The sequence below is a fragment of the Pseudophryne corroboree genome, chromosome 7 (assembly GCF_028390025.1).
Source record: "Pseudophryne corroboree isolate aPseCor3 chromosome 7, aPseCor3.hap2, whole genome shotgun sequence".
In the NCBI taxonomy this organism is placed as follows: domain Eukaryota; kingdom Metazoa; phylum Chordata; class Amphibia; order Anura; family Myobatrachidae; genus Pseudophryne; species Pseudophryne corroboree.
This window is the reverse complement of record NC_086450.1, coordinates 397,364,403-397,377,771: the sequence shown is the minus strand read 5'-3', so window position 1 is coordinate 397,377,771 and position 13,369 is coordinate 397,364,403.

Here is a 13,369-nt window from a genome sequence, read left to right as displayed (position 1 = left end):
CAATTACAATAATAAACACAGTGCAACATCCAACTATGTATTGAGACTGTTAACACTATCAGGTGGAAAATGACAAATACTACAAACACCAGTTGAACCTGGGATTTGAACCAGTGACCCTGCAATCACCATCTGCATTGTAGGCGGGATACTTAACCACTGGGCTATGGAGCCTCCCAAAGATTATGCTAAGCAGAGAGACTTTTCTCAAAGAATATTCTGTGTATGTAGTATTGATGTTGAACTTTATCAAAATCAATTACAATAATAAACACAGTGCAACATCCAGCTATGTATTGAGACTGTTAACACTATCAGGTGGAAAATGACAAATACTACAAACACCAGTTGAACCTGGGATTTGAACCAGTGACCCTGCAATCACCATCTGCATTGTAGGTAGGATGCTTAACCACTGGGCTATGGAGCCTCCCAAAGATTATGCTAAGCAGAGAGACTTTTCTCAAAGAATATTCTGTGTATGTAGTATTGATGTTTAACTTTATCAAAATCAATTACAATAATAAACACAGTGCAACATCCAACTATGTATTGAGACTGTTAACACTACCAGGTGGAAAATGACAAATACTACAAACACCAGTTGAACCTGGGATTCGAACCAGTGACCCTGCAATCACCATCTGCATTGTAGGCAGGATACTTAACCACTGGGCTATGGAGCCTCCCAAAGATTATGCTAAGCAGAGAGACTTTTCTCAAAGAATATTCTGTGTATGTAGTATTGATGTTGAACTTTATCAAAATCAATTACAATAATAAACACAGTGCAACATCCAACTATGTATTGAGACTGTTAACACTACCAGGTGGAAAGTGACAAATACTACAAACACCAGTTGAACCTGGGATTCGAACCGGTGACCCTGCAATCACCATCTGCATTGTAGGCGGGATGCTTAACCACTGGGCTATGGAGCCTCCCAAAAATTATGCTAAGCAGAGAGACTTTTCTCAAAGAATATTCTGTGTATGTAGTATTGATGTTGAACTTTATCAAAATCAATTACAATAATAAACACAGTGCAACATCCAACTATGTATTGAGACTGTTAATACTACCAGGTGGAAAATGACAAATACTACAAACACCAGTTGAACCTGGGATTCGAACCAGTGACCCTGCAATCACCATCTGCATTGTAGGCGGGATACTTAACCACTGGGATATGGAGCCTCCCAAAGATTATGCTAAGCAGAGAGACTTTTCTCAAAGAATATTCTGTGTATGTAGTATTGATGTTGAACTTTATCAAAATCAATTACAATAATAAACACAGTGCAACATCCAACTATGTATTGAGACTGTTAACACTACCAGGTGGAAAATGACAAATACTACAAACACCAGTTGAACCTGGGATTCGAACCAGTGACCCTGCAATCACCATCTGCATTGTAGGTGGGATACTTAACCACTGGGCTATGGAGCCTCCCAAAGATTATGCTAAGCAGAGAGACTTTTCTCAAAGAATATTCTGTGTATGTAGTATTGATGTTGAACTTTATCAAAATCAATTACAATAATAAACACAGTGCAACATCCAACTATGTATTGAGACTGTTAACACTACCAGGTGGAAAGTGACAAATACTACAAACACCAGTTGAACCTGGGATTCGAACCGGTGACCCTGCAATCACCATCTGCATTGTAGGCGGGATGCTTAACCACTGGGCTATGGAGCCTCCCAAAGATTATGCTAAGCAGAGAGACTTTTCTCAAAGAATATTCTGTGTATGTAGTATTGATGTTGAACTTTATCAAAATCAATTACAATAATAAACACAGTGCAACATCCAACTATGTATTGAGACTGTTAACACTATCAGGTGGAAAATGACAAATACTACAAACACCAGTTGAACCTGGGATTTGAACCAGTGACCCTGCAATCACCATCTGCATTGTAGGCAGGATGCTTAACCACTGGGCTATGGAGCCTCCCAAAGATTATGCTAAGCAGAGAGACTTTTCTCAAAGAATATTCTGTGTATGTAGTATTGATGTTGAACTTTATCAAAATCAATTACAATAATAAACACAGTGCAACATCCAACTATGTATTGAGACTGTTAACACTACCAGGTGGAAAGTGACAAATACTACAAACACCAGTTGAACCTGGGATTTGAACCGGTGACCCTGCAATCACCATCTGCATTGTAGGCGGGATGCTTAACCACTGGGCTATGGAGCCTCCCAAAGATTATGCTAAGCAGAGAGACTTTTCTCAAAGAATATTCTGTGTATGTAGTATTGATGTTGAACTTTATCAAAATCAATTACAATAATAAACACAGTGCAACATCCAACTATGTATTGAGACTGTTAACACTACCAGGTGGAAAATGACAAATACTACAAACACCAGTTGAACCTGGGATTTGAACCAGGGAACCTGCAATCACCATCTGCATTGTAGGCGGGATGCTTAACCACTGGGATATGGAGCCTCCCAAAGATTATGCTAAGCAGAGAGACTTTTCTCAAAGAATATTCTGTGTATGTAGTATTGATGTTGAACTTTATCAAAATCAATTACAATAATAAACACAGTGCAACATCCAACTATGTATTGAGACTGTTAACACTACCAGGTGGAAAGTGACAAATACTACAAACACCAGTTGAACCTGGGATTTGAACCGGTGACCCTGCAATCACCATCTGCATTGTAGGCGGGATGCTTAACCACTGGGCTATGGAGCCTCCCAAAGATTATGCTAAGCAGAGAGACTTTTCTCAAAGAATATTCTGTGTATGTAGTATTGATGTTGAACTTTATCAAAATCAATTACAATAATAAACACAGTGCAACATCCAACTATGTATTGAGACTGTTAACACTACCAGGTGGAAAGTGACAAATACTACAAACACCAGTTGAACCTGGGATTTGAACCGGTGACCCTGCAATCACCATCTGCATTGTAGGCGGGATGCTTAACCACTGGGCTATGGAGCCTCCCAAAGATTATGCTAAGCAGAGAGACTTTTCTCAAAGAATATTCTGTGTATGTAGTATTGATGTTGAACTTTATCAAAATCAATTACAATAATAAACACAGTGCAACATCCAACTATGTATTGAGACTGTTAACACTACCAGGTGGAAAATGACAAATACTACAAACACCAGTTGAACCTGGGATTTGAACCAGGGAACCTGCAATCACCATCTGCATTGTAGGCGGGATGCTTAACCACTGGGATATGGAGCCTCCCAAAGATTATGCTAAGCAGAGAGACTTTTCTCAAAGAATATTCTGTGTATGTAGTATTGATGTTGAACTTTATCAAAATCAATTACAATAATAAACACAGTGCAACATCCAACTATGTATTGAGACTGTTAATACTACCAGGTGGAAAATGACAAATACTACAAACACCAGTTGAACCTGGGATTCGAACCAGTGACCCTGCAATCACCATCTGCATTGTAGGCGGGATACTTAACCACTGGGATATGGAGCCTCCCAAAGATTATGCTAAGCAGAGAGACTTTTCTCAAAGAATATTCTGTGTATGTAGTATTGATGTTGAACTTTATCAAAATCAATTACAATAATAAACACAGTGCAACATCCAACTATGTATTGAGACTGTTAACACTACCAGGTGGAAAATGACAAATACTACAAACACCAGTTGAACCTGGGATTCGAACCAGTGACCCTGCAATCACCATCTGCATTGTAGGCGGGATACTTAACCACTGGGCTATGGAGCCTCCCAAAGATTATGCTAAGCAGAGAGACTTTTCTCAAAGAATATTCTGTGTATGTAGTATTGATGTTGAACTTTATCAAAATCAATTACAATAATAAACACAGTGCAACATCCAACTATGTATTGAGACTGTTAACACTACCAGGTGGAAAGTGACAAATACTACAAACAGCAGTTGAACCTGGGATTCGAACCGGTGACCCTGCAATCACCATCTGCATTGTAGGCGGGATGCTTAACCACTGGGCTATGGAGCCTCCCAAAGATTATGCTAAGCAGAGAGACTTTTCTCAAAGAATATTCTGTGTATGTAGTATTGATGTTGAACTTTATCAAAATCAATTACAATAATAAACACAGTGCAACATCCAACTATGTATTGAGACTGTTAACACTATCAGGTGGAAAATGACAAATACTACAAACACCAGTTGAACCTGGGATTTGAACCAGTGACCCTGCAATCACCATCTGCATTGTAGGCAGGATGCTTAACCACTGGGCTATGGAGCCTCCCAAAGATTATGCTAAGCAGAGAGACTTTTCTCAAAGAATATTCTGTGTATGTAGTATTGATGTTGAACTTTATCAAAATCAATTACAATAATAAACACAGTGCAACATCCAACTATGTATTGAGACTGTTAACACTACCAGGTGGAAAGTGACAAATACTACAAACACCAGTTGAACCTGGGATTTGAACCGGTGACCCTGCAATCACCATCTGCATTGTAGGCGGGATGCTTAACCACTGGGCTATGGAGCCTCCCAAAGATTATGCTAAGCAGAGAGACTTTTCTCAAAGAATATTCTGTGTATGTAGTATTGATGTTGAACTTTATCAAAATCAATTACAATAATAAACACAGTGCAACATCCAACTATGTATTGAGACTGTTAACACTACCAGGTGGAAAATGACAAATACTACAAACACCAGTTGAACCTGGGATTTGAACCAGGGAACCTGCAATCACCATCTGCATTGTAGGCGGGATGCTTAACCACTGGGATATGGAGCCTCCCAAAGATTATGCTAAGCAGAGAGACTTTTCTCAAAGAATATTCTGTGTATGTAGTATTGATATTGAACTTTATCAAAATCAATTACAATAATAAACACAGTGCAACATCCAGCTATGTATTGAGACTGTTAACACTATCAGGTGGAAAATGACAAATACTACAAACACCAGTTGAACCTGGGATTTGAACCAGTGACCCTGCAATCACCATCTGCATTGTAGGCAGGATGCTTAACCACTGGGCTATGGAGTCTCCCAAAGATTATGCTAAGCAGAGAGACTTTTCTCAAAGAATATTCTGTGTATGTAGTATTGATGTTGAACTTTATCAAAATCAATTACAATAATAAACACAGTGCAACATCCAGCTATGTATTGAGACTGTTAACACTATCAGGTGGAAAATGACAAATACTACAAACACCAGTTGAACCTGGGATTTGAACCAGTGACCCTGCAATCACCATCTGCATTGTAGGCAGGATGCTTAACCACTGGGCTATGGAGCCTCCCAAAGATTATGCTAAGCAGAGAGACTTTTCTCAAAGAATATTCTGTGTATGTAGTATTGATGTTGAACTTTATCAAAATCAATTACAATAATAAACACAGTGCAACATCCAACTATGTATTGAGACTGTTAACACTACCAGGTGGAAAGTGACAAATACTACAAACACCAGTTGAACCTGGGATTTGAACCGGTGACCCTGCAATCACCATCTGCATTGTAGGCGGGATGCTTAACCACTGGGCTATGGAGCCTCCCAAAGATTATGCTAAGCAGAGAGACTTTTCTCAAAGAATATTCTGTGTATGTAGTATTGATGTTGAACTTTATCAAAATCAATTACAATAATAAACAGTGCAACATCCAACTATGTATTGAGACTGTTAACACTACCAGGTGGAAAGTGACAAATACTACAAACACCAGTTGAACCTGGGATTTGAACCGGTGACCCTGCAATCACCATCTGCATTGTAGGCGGGATGCTTAACCACTGGGCTATGGAGCCTCCCAAAGATTATGCTAAGCAGAGAGACTTTTCTCAAAGAATATTCTGTGTATGTAGTATTGATGTTGAACTTTATCAAAATCAATTACAATAATAAACACAGTGCAACATCCAACTATGTATTGAGACTGTTAACACTACCAGGTGGAAAATGACAAATACTACAAACACCAGTTGAACCTGGGATTTGAACCAGGGAACCTGCAATCACCATCTGCATTGTAGGCGGGATGCTTAACCACTGGGATATGGAGCCTCCCAAAGATTATGCTAAGCAGAGAGACTTTTCTCAAAGAATATTCTGTGTATGTAGTATTGATGTTGAACTTTATCAAAATCAATTACAATAATAAACACAGTGCAACATCCAACTATGTATTGAGACTGTTAACACTACCAGGTGGAAAGTGACAAATACTACAAACACCAGTTGAACCTGGGATTTGAACCGGTGACCCTGCAATCACCATCTGCATTGTAGGCGGGATGCTTAACCACTGGGCTATGGAGCCTCCCAAAGATTATGCTAAGCAGAGAGACTTTTCTCAAAGAATATTCTGTGTATGTAGTATTGATGTTGAACTTTATCAAAATCAATTACAATAATAAACACAGTGCAACATCCAACTATGTATTGAGACTGTTAACACTACCAGGTGGAAAGTGACAAATACTACAAACACCAGTTGAACCTGGGATTTGAACCGGTGACCCTGCAATCACCATCTGCATTGTAGGCAGGATGCTTAACCACTGGGCTATGGAGCCTCCCAAAGATTATGCTAAGCAGAGAGACTTTTCTCAAAGAATATTCTGTGTATGTAGTATTGATGTTGAACTTTATCAAAATCAATTACAATAATAAACACAGTGCAACATCCAACTATGTATTGAGACTGTTAACACTACCAGGTGGAAAATGACAAATACTACAAACACCAGTTGAACCTGGGATTTGAACCAGGGAACCTGCAATCACCATCTGCATTGTAGGCGGGATGCTTAACCACTGGGATATGGAGCCTCCCAAAGATTATGCTAAGCAGAGAGACTTTTCTCAAAGAATATTCTGTGTATGTAGTATTGATGTTGAACTTTATCAAAATCAATTACAATAATAAACACAGTGCAACATCCAGCTATGTATTGAGACTGTTAACACTATCAGGTGGAAAATGACAAATACTACAAACACCAGTTGAACCTGGGATTTGAACCAGTGACCCTGCAATCACCATCTGCATTGTAGGTAGGATGCTTAACCACTGGGCTATGGAGCCTCCCGAAGATTATGCTAAGCAGAGAGACTTTTCTCAAAGAATATTCTGTGTATGTAGTATTGATGTTTAACTTAATCAAAATCAATTACAATAATAAACACAGTGCAACATCCAACTATGTATTGAGACTGTTAACACTACCAGGTGGAAAATGACAAATACTACAAACACCAGTTGAACTTGGGATTTGAACCAGTGACCCTGCAATCACCATCTGCATTGTAGGCAGGATACTTAACCACTGGGCTATGGAGCCTCCCAAAGATTATACTAAGCAGAGAGACTTTTCTCAAAGAATATTCTGTGTATGTAGTATTGATGTTGAACTTTATCAAAATCAATTACAATAATAAACACAGTGCAACATCCAACTATGTATTGAGACTGTTAACACTACCAGGTGGAAAATGACAAATACTACAAACACCAGTTGAACCTGGGATTCGAACCAGTGACCCTGCAATCACCATCTGCATTGTAGTCGGGATACTTAACCACTGGGCTATGGAGCCTCCCAAAGATTATGCTAAGCAGAGAGACTTTTCTCAAAGAATATTCTGTGTATGTAGTATTGATGTTGAACTTTATCAAAATCAATTACAATAATAAACACAGTGCAACATCCAACTATGTATTGAGACTGTTAACACTACCAGGTGGAAAATGACAAATACTACAAACACCAGTTGAACCTGGGATTCGAACCAGTGACCCTGCAATCACCATCTGCATTGTAGGCGGGATACTTAACCACTGGGATATGGAGCCTCCCAAAGATTATGCTAAGCAGAGAGACTTTTCTCAAAGAATATTCTGTGTATGTAGTATTGATGTTGAACTTTATCAAAATCAATTACAATAATAAACACAGTGCAACATCCAACTATGTATTGAGACTGTTAACACTACCAGGTGGAAAATGACAAATACTACAAACACCAGTTGAACCTGGGATTCGAACCAGTGACCCTGCAATCACCATCTGCATTGTAGGCGGGATACTTAACCACTGGGCTATGGAGCCTCCCAAAGATTATGCTAAGCAGAGAGACTTTTCTCAAAGAATATTCTGTGTATGTAGTATTGATGTTGAACTTTATCAAAATCAATTACAATAATAAACACAGTGCAACATCCAACTATGTATTGAGACTGTTAACACCACCAGGTGGAAAGTGACAAATACTACAAACACCAGTTGAACCTGGGATTCGAACCGGTGACCCTGCAATCACCATCTGCATTGTAGGCGGGATGCTTAACCACTGGGCTATGGAGCCTCCCAAAGATTATGCTAAGCAGAGAGACTTTTCTCAAAGAATATTCTGTGTATGTAGTATTGATGTTGAACTTTATCAAAATCAATTACAATAATAAACACAGTGCAACATCCAACTATGTATTGAGACTGTTAACACTATCAGGTGGAAAATGACAAATACTACAAACACCAGTTGAACCTGGGATTTGAACCAGTGACCCTGCAATCACCATCTGCATTGTAGGCAGGATGCTTAACCACTGGGCTATGGAGCCTCCCAAAGATTATGCTAAGCAGAGAGACTTTTCTCAAAGAATATTCTGTGTATGTAGTATTGATGTTGAACTTTATCAAAATCAATTACAATAATAAACACAGTGCAACATCCAACTATGTATTGAGACTGTTAACACTACCAGGTGGAAAGTGACAAATACTACAAACACCAGCTGAACCTGGGATTTGAACCGGTGACCCTGCAATCACCATCTGCATTGTAGGCGGGATGCTTAACCACTGGGCTATGGAGCCTCCCAAAGATTATGCTAAGCAGAGAGACTTTTCTCAAAGAATATTCTGTGTATGTAGTATTGATGTTGAACTTTATCAAAATCAATTACAATAATAAACACAGTGCAACATCCAACTATGTATTGAGACTGTTAACACTACCAGGTGGAAAATGACAAATACTACAAACACCAGTTGAACCTGGGATTTGAACCAGGGAACCTGCAATCACCATCTGCATTGTAGGCGGGATGCTTAACCACTGGGATATGGAGCCTCCCAAAGATTATGCTAAGCAGAGAGACTTTTCTCAAAGAATATTCTGTGTATGTAGTATTGATATTGAACTTTATCAAAATCAATTACAATAATAAACACAGTGCAACATCCAGCTATGTATTGAGACTGTTAACACTATCAGGTGGAAAATGACAAATACTACAAACACCAGTTGAACCTGGGATTTGAACCAGTGACCCTGCAATCACCATCTGCATTGTAGGCAGGATGCTTAACCACTGGGCTATGGAGCCTCCCAAAGATTATGCTAAGCAGAGAGACTTTTCTCAAAGAATATTCTGTGTATGTAGTATTGATGTTGAACTTTATCAAAATCAATTACAATAATAAACACAGTGCAACATCCAGCTATGTATTGAGACTGTTAACACTATCAGGTGGAAAATGACAAATACTACAAACACCAGTTGAACCTGGGATTTGAACCAGTGACCCTGCAATCATCATCTGCATTGTAGGCAGGATGCTTAACCACTGGGCTATGGAGCCTCCCAAAGATTATGCTAAGCAGAGAGACTTTTCTCAAAGAATATTCTGTGTATGTAGTATTGATGTTGAACTTTATCAAAATCAATTACAATAATAAACACAGTGCAACATCCAGCTATGTATTGAGACTGTTAACACTATCAGGTGGAAAATGACAAATACTACAAACACCAGTTGAACCTGGGATTTGAACCAGTGACCCTGCAATCACCATCTGCATTGTAGGCAGGATGCTTAACCACTGGGCTATGGAGCCTCCCAAAGATTATGCTAAGCAGAGAGACTTTTCTCAAAGAATATTCTGTGTATGTAGTATTGATGTTGAACTTTATCAAAATCAATTACAATAATAAACACAGTGCAACATCCAACTATGTATTGAGACTGTTAACACTACCAGGTGGAAAGTGACAAATACTACAAACACCAGTTGAACCTGGGATTTGAACCGGTGACCCTGCAATCACCATCTGCATTGTAGGCGGGATGCTTAACCACTGGGCTATGGAGCCTCCCAAAGATTATGCTAAGCAGAGAGACTTTTCTCAAAGAATATTCTGTGTATGTAGTATTGATGTTGAACTTTATCAAAATCAATTACAATAATAAACACAGTGCAACATCCAACTATGTATTGAGACTGTTAACACTACCAGGTGGAAAATGACAAATACTACAAACACCAGTTGAACCTGGGATTTGAACCAGGGAACCTGCAATCACCATCTGCATTGTAGGCGGGATGCTTAACCACTGGGATATGGAGCCTCCCAAAGATTATGCTAAGCAGAGAGACTTTTCTCAAAGAATATTCTGTGTATGTAGTATTGATGTTGAACTTTATCAAAATCAATTACAATAATAAACACAGTGCAACATCCAGCTATGTATTGAGACTGTTAACACTATCAGGTGGAAAATGACAAATACTACAAACACCAGTTGAACCTGGGATTTGAACCAGTGACCCTGCAATCACCATCTGCATTGTAGGTAGGATGCTTAACCACTGGGCTATGGAGCCTCCCAAAGATTATGCTAAGCAGAGAGACTTTTCTCAAAGAATATTCTGTGTATGTAGTATTGATGTTTAACTTTATCAAAATCAATTACAATAATAAACACAGTGCAACATCCAACTATGTATTGAGACTGTTAACACTACCAGGTGGAAAATGACAAATACTACAAACACCAGTTGAACCTGGGATTCGAACCAGTGACCCTGCAATCACCATCTGCATTGTAGGCAGGATACTTAACCACTGGGCTATGGAGCCTCCCGAAGATTATGCTAAGCAGAGAGACTTTTCTCAAAGAATATTCTGTGTATGTAGTATTGATGTTGAACTTTATCAAAATCAATTACAATAATAAACACAGTGCAACATCCAACTATGTATTGAGACTGTTAATACTACCAGGTGGAAAATGACAAATACTACAAACACCAGTTGAACCTGGGATTCGAACCAGTGACCCTGCAATCACCATCTGCATTGTAGGCGGGATACTTAACCACTGGGATATGGAGCCTCCCAAAGATTATGCTAAGCAGAGAGACTTTTCTCAAAGAATATTCTGTGTATGTAGTATTGATGTTGAACTTTATCAAAATCAATTACAATAATAAACACAGTGCAACATCCAGCTATGTATTGAGACTGTTAACACTATCAGGTGGAAAATGACAAATACTACAAACACCAGTTGAACCTGGGATTTGAACCAGTGACCCTGCAATCACCATCTGCATTGTAGGCAGGATGCTTAACCACTGGGCTATGGAGCCTCCCAAAGATTATGCTAAGCAGAGAGACTTTTCTCAAAGAATATTCTGTGTATGTAGTATTGATGTTGAACTTTATCAAAATCAATTACAATAATAAACACAGTGCAACATCCAACTATGTATTGAGACTGTTAACACTACCAGGTGGAAAGTGACAAATACCAGTTGAACCTGGGATTTGAACCGGTGACCCTGCAATCACCATCTGCATTGTAGGCGGGATGCTTAACCACTGGGCTATGGAGCCTCCCAAAGATTATGCTAAGCAGAGAGACTTTTCTCAAAGAATATTCTGTGTATGTAGTATTGATGTTGAACTTTATCAAAATCAATTACAATAATAAACACAGTGCAACATCCAACTATGTATTGAGACTGTTAACACTACCAGGTGGAAAATGACAAATACTACAAACACCAGTTGAACCTGGGATTTGAACCAGGGAACCTGCAATCACCATCTGCATTGTAGGCGGAATGCTTAACCACTGGGATATGGAGCCTCCCAAAGATTATACTAAGCAGAGAGACTTTTCTCAAAGAATATTCTGTGTATGTAGTATTGATGTTGAACTTTATCAAAATCAATTACAATAATAAACACAGTGCAACATCCAGCTATGTATTGAGACTGTTAACACTATCAGGTGGAAAATGACAAATACTACAAACACCAGTTGAACCTGGGATTCGAACCAGTGACCCTGCAATCACCATCTGCATTGTAGGCAGGATACTTAACCACTGGGCTATGGAGCCTCCCAAAGATTATGCTAAGCAGAGAGACTTTTCTCAAAGAATATTCTGTGTATGTAGTATTGATGTTGAACTTTATCAAAATCAATTACAATAATAAACACAGTGCAACATCCAACTATGTATTGAGACTGTTAACACTACCAGGTGGAAAGTGACAAATACTACAAACACCAGTTGAACCTGGGATCCGAACCGGTGACCCTGCAATCACCATCTGCATTGTAGGCGGGATGCTTAACCACTGGGCTATGGAGCCTCCCAAAGATTATGCAAAGCAGAGAGACTTTTCTCAAAGAATATTCTGTGTATGTAGTATTGATGTTGAACTTTATCAAAATCAATTACAATAATAAACACAGTGCAACATCCAACTATGTATTGAGACTGTTAATACTACCAGGTGGAAAATGACAAATACTACAAACACCAGTTGAACCTGGGATTCGAACCAGTGACCCTGCAATCACCATCTGCATTGTAGGCGGGATACTTAACCACTGGGATATGGAGCCTCCCAAAGATTATGCTAAGCAGAGAGACTTTTCTCAAAGAATATTCTGTGTATGTAGTATTGATATTGAACTTTATCAAAATCAATTACAATAATAAACACAGTGCAACATCCAACTATGTATTGAGACTGTTAACACTACCAGGTGGAAAATGACAAACACTACAAACACCAGTTGAACCTGGGATTCGAACCAGTGACCCTGCAATCACCATCTGCATTATAGGCGGGATACTTAACCACTGGGCTATGGAGCCTCCCAAAGATTATGCTAAGCAGAGAGACTTTTCTCAAAGAATATTCTGTGTATGTAGTATTGATGTTGAACTTTATCAAAATCAATTACTATAATAAACACAGTGCAACATCCAACTATGTATTGAGACTGTTAACACTACCAGGTGGAAAGTGACAAATACTACAAACACCAGTTGAACCTGGGATTCGAACCGGTGACCCTGCAATCACCATCTGCATTGTAGGCGGGATGCTTAACCACTGGGCTATGGAGCCTCCCAAAGATTATGCTAAGCAGAGAGACTTTTCTCAAAGAATATTCTGTGTATGTAGTATTGATGTTGAACTTTATCAAAATCAATTACAATAATAAACACAGTGCAACATCCAACTATGTATTGAGACTGTTAACACTACCAGGTGGAA